The following is a 12,486-nucleotide window of genomic DNA, read 5'->3' as shown; positions in this document are numbered from 1 at the left end:
CCCAGAAATGGACCCACAAATATTGGCCAACTAATCTTCGACAAAGCAGGAAAACAGTATCCAATGGAAAAAAGACAGTCTCTTCAGCAAATGGTCCTGGAAGAACTAGAGAGTGACATGCAGAAAAATGAAACTGGACCAGTTTCTTACACCATACACAAAAATAAGTTCAAAATGGATGAAAGACCTAAATGTGAGACAGGAAACCATCAAAATCCTAGAGGAGTAAACAGGCAGCAACCTCTTTAGCCTCGGTCAAAGCAACTTCTTACTAGACATGTCTCTGAAGGCAAGGGAAATAAAAACAAAAATAAACTATTAGGACCTCATCAAGATAAAAATCTGCACAGAGAAGGAAACAATCAACAAAACTAAAAGGCAACTGATGGAATGGGAGAAGATATTTGCAAATGACATATCAGATAAAGGGTTACTATCCAAAATCTATAAAGAACTTAGCAAACTCCACACCCAAAAAACAAATAATCCAGTGAAGAAATGGGCAGGAGACATGAATAGACACTTTTCCAAAGAAGATATCCAGATGGCCAACAGACACATGAAAAGATGCTCAACATCACTCATTGTCAGGTAAATACAAATCAAAACCACAATGAGATATCACCTCACACTGGTCAGAGTGACTAAAATGAACAACTCAGGAAACAACAGATGTCAGTGATGATGTGGAGAAAGGGGAATCCTCTTGCACTGCTGGTGGGAATGCAAACTGGTGCAGCCACTCTGGAGAACAGTATGGAGGTTCCTCAAAAAATGAAAAATAGGACTACCCTAGGAGCCAGCAATTGCACTACTAGGAATTTATCCAAAGGATACAAAAATGCTGATTTGAAGGGGCATATGCACCCTAATGTTTATAGAGGCATTATCAACAATAGCTAAATTATGAAAAGAGCCCAAATGTCCATCAACTAATGAATGGATTAAGTAAGATTTGGTGTATATATATATATGAATATTATTCAGCAATCACAAAGAATGAAATCTTGCAAGTTGCAACAACATGGATGGAACTGGAGGGTATTATGCTAAGTGAAATAAGTCACTCAGAGAAAGACTGATATACGATTTCATCCATATGTGGAATTTGAGAAACTTAACAGATGAACATAGGGGAAGGGAAGGAAAAATAAGAGAAACAAAGAGGGAGGCAAACCGTAAGAGACTGTTAAATACAGAGAACAAACTGAGAGTTGATGAGGTTTGGGAGTTCAAGGGGTGGGTGAAATGGGTGATGGGCATTAAACAGGGCACTTTTCGGGATGAGCACTGGGTGTCATATGTAAGAGATGCATCACTGAGTTCTATTCCTGAAGCCAAGACTACACTGTATGTTAACTAACTTGGGAATAATAATAATAATAATAGTAATAATAATAATAATGAAAAAGAAAGGATGCTGTATTATGCCAGATGCTTTTTCTGTATCTACTAAGAGGATCATGTGGTTATTATCCTTTGTTTCATTAATGTGATGTATCATGTTGATTGATTTGCAGATATTAAACCACCCCTGCAGCCCAGGAATAAATCCCATTTGACTGTTGTAAATAATTCTTTTACGTATTGTTCAATTTGATTTGCTAGTATCTTGTTGAGAATTTTTGCATTCACGTTTATCAGCGATATTGGTCTGTAATTCTTCTTTCTAGTGGGTTCTTTGCCTGGTTTTGGAATCAAGGTAATGCTGGCCTAAAAGAAGAGTTTGGAAAATTTCCTTCCATTTCTGTTTTTACAAGCAATTTCAAAAGAATAGGTATTAACTCTTCTTTAAAGCTTTGGTAGAATTCCCCTGGGAAGACATCTGGCCCTGGTCTCCTGTTTGTTGGGATATTTTTGATTACTGATTCAGTTTCTTTACTGGTTATGGGCCTGTTCAAATTTTCTATTTCTTTCTGTTTCAGTTTTGGTAGTTTATATTTATAGGAATTTATTCATTTCTTTCAGATTGCCCAATTTTTTGGCATATAATTACTCATAATATTCTCTTATTATTATTTATATTTCTGCAGTGTTGGTTGTGATCTCTCCTCTTTCATTTGTGATTTTATTTATTTGTGTCCTTTCCTTTTTCTTTTTGATAAATCTGGCTAAGGGTTTATAAATTTTGCTAATTATTTCAAAACCCAGCTCCAAGTTTCATTGATCTGTTCTACTGTTTTTTTGATATTGATATCATTGATTTCTGCTCTAATCTTTATTATTCCCCTTCTTCTTCTGGCTTTGGGCTTTATTTGCTATTCTTTTTCCAACTCCATCAGGTGTAAGGTTAGATTATGTATTTTGAAATATTTCTCCCTTCTTTAGGAAGGCTTGGATTGCTACATACTTCCCTCTTATGACTGCATTTCCTGCATCCCAAAGTTTTTGGACTGTTCACTCTAAGATTAAGAACAAGGCAAGGATACCCATTTTCATTACTTCTGTTAAGCATTTCACTGGAAGTTTTATTCAATTCAATATGATATTTAAGACAAATTGAAAAAAGGCATACATATTGGAAAGGAAAAAATTAAACTATTTTTAAACTATTTTTATTTATAGACAAAGGTATTATCTATGAAGAAGATTCCAAAGGATCTACAAAAAGTGACTAAAACTAATAATAGTGACTCTGGTAAGGTCACAGGACACAAGATAAATATATAAAACCAAATTGCGTTTCTATATATCGTCAATGAAAAATTATAAATTGAAATTTTAAAAACACTATAATACCATAAAAATAAATACTTAGGGATAGATATAGCAAAAATATGTACAATATTTGTAAGCTAAAAAGTGCAAAATATTGATAATAGATAATTTAAAAGGCCTAAATAAATTGAGAAAGATGCCATTTTGATGAATTATAAGACTCAATATTGTTAAAATTCCAGTTTCTCTCAAATTGCAGTATAGATTCAAAGTAATCTCAACCAAAATTTCAGTAGGCCTGTAAAAAAAAGTTACTGACATGCTCATTCTAAAATTTGTATGGACGAGAAATGAAAACATGTATTTAAATAGAGATCTATATGTGAGTATATACAACAGCTTCGTTCATTATAGTTAAAAATTGGAAACAACCCCAATGTCCATCAACTAGTGAAGAGATACATTATAGCATATCATGGAATACTACCCACATATAAATAGGAACAGACCACTAAATTTGTAACAATATAGATGAATCTCTAAAACATCATGCTAAGTAAAGTAAGAGAAAGAATCCAGATATTAAAGTTTACATACTGTATGATTTTAAAAAAGAAGAACAAAGTGGAGGACTCATTGTCTCTGATTTCAGGCCTTACTATAAAACTATAGTAATTAAAACAGTTTAGCATTAACCTAAGAATATACATGTAGATCAATGAAACAGAATGAATATTCTATTTCTATTTGTAACACGTTTGGTTAATTATCATCAATAAAAGTGCCAAGTTAATTCAATGGGGGGGGAGGGGAGAAGATAATCTCTTCAATAAGTGTCATTGGCACAATTGAACATCTGTGTGCAAAGGCATTAATTTCAACCTTTAACTCATTCTATATACAAAAATTTACTTGAATTATAGACTGAAATGTAAGCACTAAAACTATTAAAAATTCTAGAAGGAGTCTTTTGTGAATTTAGATTAGGCAAATATTTCTTTTTTTTTATTTTTCTTTTAGCATTTATTTATTTTTGAGACAGAGAGAGACAGAGCATGAACGGAGGAGGGTCAGAGAGAGGGAGAATCTGAAACAGGCTCCAGGCTCTGAGCTGTGTCAGTACAGAGCCTGACGCGGGGCTTGAGCTCATGGACCACGAAATCATGACCTGAGTGGAAGTCGGATGCTTAACTGACTGAGCAACCCAGGCGCCCCAAGATTAGGCAAATATTTTTTAGGAAACAAAAAACATGAACCATTAAAAAAATAAATGAATTTGACTCCTTCAAAATTAAAAGCTTTTACTCACTGAAAAATAATATTAAGAAAATGAAAAAACAAACCATAAATAGTGAGAAAAATATTTGCAAAATAATTCTGGTATATGACTCATGTCTAGGGGCGCCTGGGTGGCTCAGTCGGTTAAGCGTCCGACTTCGGCTCAGGTCATGATCTCACGGTCTGTGAGTTCGAGCCCCGCGTCGGGCTCTGTGCTGACAGCTCAGAGCCTGGAGCCTGCTTCCGATTCTGTGTCTCCCTCTCTCTCTGACCCTCCGCTGTTCATGCTCTGTCTCTCTCTGTCTCAAAAATAAATAAACATTGAAAAAAATTTTTTTAAATGACTCATGTCTAGAATATTAATAACTCTTTCAATTCAATAAGGTACAAAATTCAATTTTTAAATATGGGCAAAATGTTTACACAGATATTACAGAGGATATGTACATGGCAAATGAGCATATAGAATTTTTGAAATCTATAGTCGTTAGGGAAATGCAAATTGAAGTCTCAATGAGATACCCCTGTCTACCTACATTAAAATTGTTAAATATTAAAAAGAAATGCAACTAAATTAAAAATACCAAGTAATGGCAAAGACGCAGAATTCTACTTTCCAATGGCAAGAGAATAGTACATAAACTTTGGAAAATAATTTGACGGTTTCTTACAGAGTTAAGCATATGCTTATTAGCAACCCTGCTCATAGGTATTTACTTAATAGAAACACATATATAGATCTACCCAAATACCTGTCCCCATGTAGCAGTTTTACTCATTATAGTGAAACCTAAAAACAACCTAATGTCCATCAATGGTGAATATATAATCAAATCATGCTGCATCCATATTTTGGAATTCTGTCCTGCGATAAAAAGGAATGAATGAATAATTTATGCAACAATATGGATGAATCTCTAAAATATCATGTTAACAGAAAGAATCCAGATGCAAAGGCTACATACTATATGATTTTATGTGTATGACATTCTGGAAAGGGATGTAACCAATCTCCCATTCTTGCTGCTCTCCCCTGTGATGACCCTTCTTCATTCCACTCAGGTTCCAACATCCTGAGTCAAGCTTCCATACAAATGCCTTTCTCATGTCACTCAGGATCTAACTTCAATCTTAGAGCTATCTTTCTGCAGGGATACCCCTGTCACCCTGCTTGTACTCTAACATCCCGTTGGGGTCACCTCTCTGCAGAGATTCCCCTCTCACTATGCTCGGACTCATACCTCACACTGGTCCCCTCTCCCTCATGAAAGTCCTCATCCTGACTTCCTTGCCAGGCTGTCCTTCTGTCTTCCTTGTTATCCTGCTCAAGTTCTGACATTCTACATATAACACACCTCCTACAATAATACCCTCCTCACCCCACATTGTCCCACTTTAATTTTTTTTTAATGTTTGTTTATTTTTGAGAAAGAGACAGAGTGCGAGCAGGGAAGGGGCAGAGAGAGAGGAAGATACAGAATGAGAAGCAGGCTCCAAGCTTTGAGCTGTCAGCACAGAGTCCAATACAGGGCTCAAACCCACAAACCATTGAGATCATGACCTGAGCTGAAGTCAGACACTTAACAAACTGTACGACCCAGGTGCCCCCAACATTGTCCCACTTTAGGATGCTCCCCCCACATGTTCACCAGAATTTTCTTCTCTTTGGAATATAGAAAACAAGTATCATTGTAGAACTATAGCAAACAGGTAATTTATCCAAGATATCACAAGGCAAAATCAATAACCCTGATTTTTTGACTCTGATCATCTTTCTGAAAGTTGTTTCAAGTATCAGATATGGTAGGAATTTATACTAAGGATATACAGGAAAATAAGGAAGCATTTTCAGCAGCCATAGAGAAAGGGCTTGTGAGAACTGGAAAAATGTTCAGCAATCCTGATATCTCAACTGGGATATGTTTGTGGAATACAGTGGGATGGAGATAAGACTACAGAAATAGGTTGCAGCCTTTATACACCCTATAAGCAGGTGGAGCCATTGAAAATTTTGAAGAGAAGTGATATAATCTCATTATTTAAACATATAACTGATCACTGGGGTGCCTGGGTGGCTCAGTTGGTTGTGACCAGCTCTTGATTTCAGCTCAAGTCATGATCACACGGTTTGTGGGTTCTAGCCCCGCATCAGGCTGTGCTCTGCCTATGCAGAGCCTGCTTGGGATTCTGTCTACCTCTCTCTCCGACCCTCCCATAGGCTCTCTTGCTCTCTCTCTCTCTCTCTCAAAAATAAATAAATAAAACTTTTAAAAGAGATAAAACTGATGGCAAAATTGAGGATATTGAATTAAAGTAATGACAGAAAAATCAGTTAAGAAGCTCCTGTAATTGGTGAAACTAAAATGAGCACCAAAACTAAAGGTGGTAGCAGTGGTGCAACAGAAGTGTCAGATTTGAGAGAAATTTTTGAGTTAGTATTCATATATATTGAGTTCAGTAGTTTTGAGGTACCTGGAGGATTTTCAGGATGCACTGTCCATGAGTCGGGTGTATTTATTTTGGTATTTATTACAGGCAATCATCAGGTCATGGTTGAAGCCACTGGTATGGATGATATTACTCAGGGGGAGAAGACTGACAATAGAACTGTATTAGTTTCTTATTGCTGCTGTAACAAATTACCACAAAACTTAGTGGCTTATAAAAGGAAAAAGAGAGGGGCGCCTGGGTGGCGCAGTCGGTTAAGCGTCCGACTTCAGCCAGGTCACGATCTCGCGGTCTGTGAGTTCGAGCCCCGCGTCAGGCTCTGGGCTGATGGCTCAGAGCCTGGAGCCTGCTTCCGATTCTGTGTCTCCTTCTCTCTCTGCCCCTCCCCCATTCATGCTCTGTCTCTCTCTGTCTCAAAAATAAATAAATGTTAAAAAAAAAAAATTTAAAAAAAAAAAAAAAAAAAAAAAAAAAAGGAAAAAGAGAGACAGACAGACATACCAAGAAACAGACTCTTAACTATAGAGAACAAACGGTTACCAGGTTGTGGGGGGATGGGTGAAACAGGTAAAGGGGATTAAGGAAAGTAATTGTGATAAACACTGGGTGATGTATGGAAGTGTTGAATCACTATATTGTATACCTGAAACTAATATAATGCTGTATGTTAACTATACTGGAATTAAAATAAAAATTTAACCAAAGGAAATTACTTTTAATTTTCCTGACACCTAGGTCTCTTTTTTAATTTTTTTTTTTTTTCAGAGAGAGAGAGAGAGAGAGAGAGCACAAGTGAGTGAGGGGCAGGGAGAGAGGGAAAGAGTGCGGAGTGCAGAGCCCAGAGTGGGGCTAGAGCTCACCTGATGTGAGGATCAAACTCACAAACCGTGAGATTATGACCTGAGCTGAAGTTGGATGCTTAACCGACTGAGCCACAGGCACCCGCCTTTTTTTTTAAGTTTACATCCAAGTTAGTTAGCATATACTGCAATAATGATTTCAGGGGTAGAATCCAGTGATTCATCTGCCACATATAACACCCAGTACTCATCCCAACAAGTGTCCTCCCTAATGCCCTTTACCCATTTAGACCATCCCTCCATCCACAACCCCTCCAGCAACCCTCAGTTTGTTCTCTGTATTTAATAGTCTCTTATGGTTTGTCCCTCTCTTTGTTTTTGTATTATTTGCGCTTCCCTTCCCTTGTGTTCATCTGTTTTGTACCTTAAATTCCACCTATGAGTGAAGTCATGATATTTGTCTTTCTCAGACTCATTTTGCTTAGCATAATACACTCTAGTTCCAACCCGTTGTTGCAAATGGTATTTTTTGTTTTTTTAAGGTAAGATTTCTGATACAAGGAAGTAAATAATCCAGAATGATACATTATTTACAATAACATATATTTTATATGTTTTATATTAAATTAACAATTCACATGTAAATTTCCTTATTATATATTATGTTAGCTGGGAGTTTTGTTTTGCTTTGTTTTGTTTTTGGTTGTTTTGCTTTACTGGGTAGTGTTGTGTTCTGGGTTTACTCTGTAAAAAGCTTTTCACCATAAATGTAGATCAAGATTTAGACTTAAGTGAGCCTATTTTACATCATGCATTTTTTTTAATAAAAAGAAAATGACTAATAAAAAAAACTTTAGTGATTTATAGTAATATAAATTTATGATTTTATAGTTCAAGACGTCAGATGTTCTAAAGTGAACGCCAGTGAGGCTGTGGTTACTTTTATTTTATTTATTTATTTATTTATTTATTTATTTATTTATTTATTTTTTATTGTTTAATATGAAATGTATTCTCAAATTAGTTTCCATACAACACCCAGTGCTCATCCCAAAAGGTGCCCTCCTCAATACCCATCACCCACCCTCCCTTCCCTCCCACACCCCATCAACCCTCAGTTTGTTCTCAGGTTTTAAGAGTCTCTTATGCTTTGGCTCCCTCCCTCTCTAACTTTTTTTTTTCCCCTTCCCCTACCCCATGGTCTTCTGTTAAGTTTCTCAGGATCCACATAAGAGTGAAAACATATGGTATCTGTCTTTCTCTCTATGACTTATTTCACTTAGCATAACACTCTCCAGTTCCATCCACGTTGCTACAAAACGCCATATTTCATTCTTTCTCATTGCCAAGTATTGGTATTCCAATGCCAAGTATTGGATTCTCCAATGCCAAGTATTCCATTGTGTATATAAACCACAATTTCTTTATCCATTCATCAGTTGATGAACATTTAGGCTCTTTCCATCATTTGGCTATTGTTGAGAGTGCTGCTATAAACATTGGGGTACAAGTGCCCCTATGCATCAGTACTCCTGTATCCCTTGGGTAAATTCCTAGCAGTGCTACTGCTGGGTCATAGGGTAGGTCTATTTTTAATTTTTTGAGGAACCTCCACACTGTTTTCCAGAGTGGCTGCACCAGTTTGCATTCCCACCAACAGTGCAAGAGGGTTCCCGTTTCTCCACATCCTCGCCAGCATCTATAGTCTCCTGATTTGTTCATTTTGGCCACTCTGACTGGCGTGAGGTGGTATCTGAGTGTGGTTTTGATTTGTATTTCCCTGATGAGGAGCGATGTTGAACATCTTTTCATGTGCCTGTTGGCCATCTGGATGACTTCTTTAGAGAAGTGTTTATTCAAGTTTTCTGCCCATATCTTCACTGGATTCTTTGTTTTTCGGGTGTGGAGTTTGGTGAGTTCCTTATAGATTTTGGATACTAGCCCTTTGTCTGATATGTCATTTGCAAATATCTTTTCCCATTCTGTTGGTTGCCTTTTAGTTTTGTTGATTGTTTCCTTTGCAGTGCAGAAGCTTTTTATCTTCATGAGGTCCTAATAGTTCATTTTTGCTTTTCATTCCCTTGCCTTTGGGGATGTATCAAGTAAGAAATTGCTAAGGCTGAGGTCAGAAAGGTTTTTCCCTGCTTTCTCCTCTAGGGTTTTGATGGTTTCCTGTCTCACATTCAGGTCCTTTATCCATTTTGAGTTTTTCTTTTTCTCTCTTTCTTTCTTTCTTTTTTTTTTTTGTGAATGGTGTAAGAAAGCCGTCTAGTTTCATTTTTCTGCATGCAGCTGTCCAGTTCTCCCAGCACCAATTGTTAAAGAGACTGTCTTTTTTTCCATTGGATATTCTTTCCTACTTTGTCAAAGATAAGTTGGCCATACTTTTGTGGATCTAATTCTGGAGTCTCTATTCTATTCCATTGGTCTATGTGTCTGTTTTTGTGCCAATACCATGCTGTCTTGATGATTACAGCTTTGTAGTATAGCTTGAAGTCTGGGATTGTGATGCCTCCCGCTTTGGTCTTCTTCTTCAAAATTACTTTGGCTCTTCAGAGTCTTTTGTGGTTCCATACAAATTTTAGGATTGCTTGTTCTAGCTTTGAGAAGAATGCTGGTGCAATTTTGATTGGGATTGCATTGAATGTGTAGATAGCCTTGGGTAGTATTGACATTTTAACAGTATTTATTCTTCCAATCCATGAGCATGGAATGTTTTTCCATTTTTTTATATCTTCTCCAATTTCCTTCATAAGCTTTCTATAGTTTTCAGCATACAGATCTTTTACACCTTTGGTTAGATTTATCCCTAGGTATTTATGCTTCTTGGTGAAATTGTGAATGGGATCAGTTTCTTCATTTGTCTTTCTGTTGCTTCATTATTAGTGTATAAGAATGCAATTAATTTCTGTACATTGATTTTGTATCCTGCAACTTTGCTGAATTCATGTATCAGTTCTAGTAGATTTTGTTGGAGTCTATCGGGTTTTCCATGTATAATATCATGTCATCTGCAAAAAGTGAAAGCTTGACTTCATCTTTGCCAATCTTGGTGTCTTTGATTTCTTTGGTTGTCTGATTGCTGATGTTAGAACTTCCAACACTATGTTAAACAACAGCAGTGAGAGTGGACATCCCTGTTGTCTTCCTGATCTCAGGGGGAAAGCTGTCAGTTTTTCCCCATTGAGGACGATGTTAGCTGTGGGCTTTTCATAAACGGCTTTTATAATGTTTAAGTATGTTCCTTCTATCCCGACACTCTTGAGGGTTTTTATTAAGAAAGGACACTGAATTTTGTGAAATGCTTTTTCTGCATCAATTGACAGGATCATATGGTTCTTATCTTTTCTTTTATTAATGTGATGTATCACATTGATTGATTTGCGAATGTTGAACCAGCCCTGCAGCCCAGGAATGAATCTGTGGTTACTTTTAGACTCTAGAAAAGAATTTGTTTCCTTGCTTCCAGAAGCTTTTAGTTTCCAAGGGCTACCATTATTGTTTCACTCCTGGACTTGCGTTACATAGCCTTGTGTCCCTCTGCTTTTGTCATTTCATTGTAATTTCTCTGACCTTTCCCTCTTGCTTCACTCTTATACAGGCTTTTGTGGTTACATTGGGCCCACCTGGATAATCCAGCATAATGTCTCCATTGCAATATCCCTAACTTAATCATGTTTTCAAAGTCCCTTTGCCATCCAAGGTCAATAACATATTAATAGGTTCTAGGGGTTAGCACATTAACATTTGAGGGGGGGGGCAATTTCCCTGTATATCATAAGAAGTCTGAGGAAAACTTAAAGGAACGCACAAAAGCTTCTTTGTATTAATTCTACCAATTAGCTAGATATAAATCTTAGTCATTTTTTACTCTATTCTTCACCTTATCTTCTACTTCTAGTTCATTCAGGTTTTTTTTCATTATTTCTTAGTGATGTATTTGGAGTCCACTCCTTTTGCATTCTAAATGTCACTATGCTTACTTGTTCAGATCTTCAGCACCTTATGTCTAAAATACTGTGAAGTGTTATTGTTCTATGTGTGTTTTTTCTTTTCCCCCTTTTGATTCATTCTAACCACCAATATCAGATTAATTTTCATGAAATACTTCTTTGGCCATTTAACCTTAAAAATATTCCATAATAGGGGTGCTTGGGTGGCTCAGTCAGTTAAGTGTCCAACTTCAGCTCAGGTCATGATCTCATGGTTTGTGAATTTTAGCCCCGTGTCAGGCTCTGTGCTGATGTCAGAGTCTGGAGACTGCTTCAGATTCTGTGTCTCCCTCTCTCTGCCCCTCCCCCACTTGTGTGCATGCTCTCTCTCTCCCCCTCTCTCTCAAAACTAAATAAACATTAAAAAATATTCCATAATATTCAAAGCCCTCTGTTGTCTGGCCTCTACAAACATTCCACTTGACTTCAGTTAAATTTGTCTCCCAACACATGATGTGCATATGCACATCCCATCTTGATTTTCCTATTTATACTCTTGTCTATCTCTTCCTTGCTTTTTAAACTTACCTTTAAAACTGAGCTGTTTTCCCTCATAATCACAATCCATCATTATGCAGCTGTCTTCTGAACTTCTATACCATTTAGAATATACATGCCACTACTTGACACTTAGTATACACATTATATTATAAACTTGATTTCTATGTATTTTACTTGGTGGTATGAGATGCCATTTTTCTGAATTAAGTTTGCCCAAACAGTGTTTCCCTCCCACCTTTAACTTGGGAGCTGGAGATCATGTTGTTTGAAAATTGCTGAACCACTCAAGTAGTTGAGATCTTGATTGTCCCACAGCCTGGTGAAGCTAAGAAGTGGAGAAAGGACCAAGAGAAGGATGGTGGATCTGAAAAAGAACATCAGGGTAGTCTGTACCACACTATTTAGTATGATAAAGAAATGCAATTTTCATGTATGTTGAATGTATCTGTAGATAGCTGAGGCTTCAATCACTCTGCTGAAACCCCCTTCCTTGAGGGCTACCCATTGAATAGAAGCACTCTAGTCTCAAGCGGTTTCAGGTTGGAGTGCTGATAATGGAGCCTATGGGCATAAAAAGAAATGGATAATATATGAATTAACTGAGGACACTATGCTACTATTGAGGAAAATTCTAAGAAACGATATGGTGGTCATAGCTCCTATTTAGAAGTGAAGAAAGTTGTGTCTTAGGGCGTTTGACACCAAAAAGAGGAAGCACCTAGGATGTTAATTTGGTTTTGACAAGGAGACTCCAAACTAAAAGACCTGTAAAAATGTAATCATATTTGGCCTATTCATTTTTTAAAAAA

The sequence above is a fragment of the Felis catus genome, chromosome C1, assembly GCF_018350175.1.
Source record: "Felis catus isolate Fca126 chromosome C1, F.catus_Fca126_mat1.0, whole genome shotgun sequence".
Taxonomy (NCBI): Eukaryota; Metazoa; Chordata; class Mammalia; order Carnivora; family Felidae; genus Felis; species Felis catus.
Note: the sequence above shows the minus strand (reverse complement) of the source record.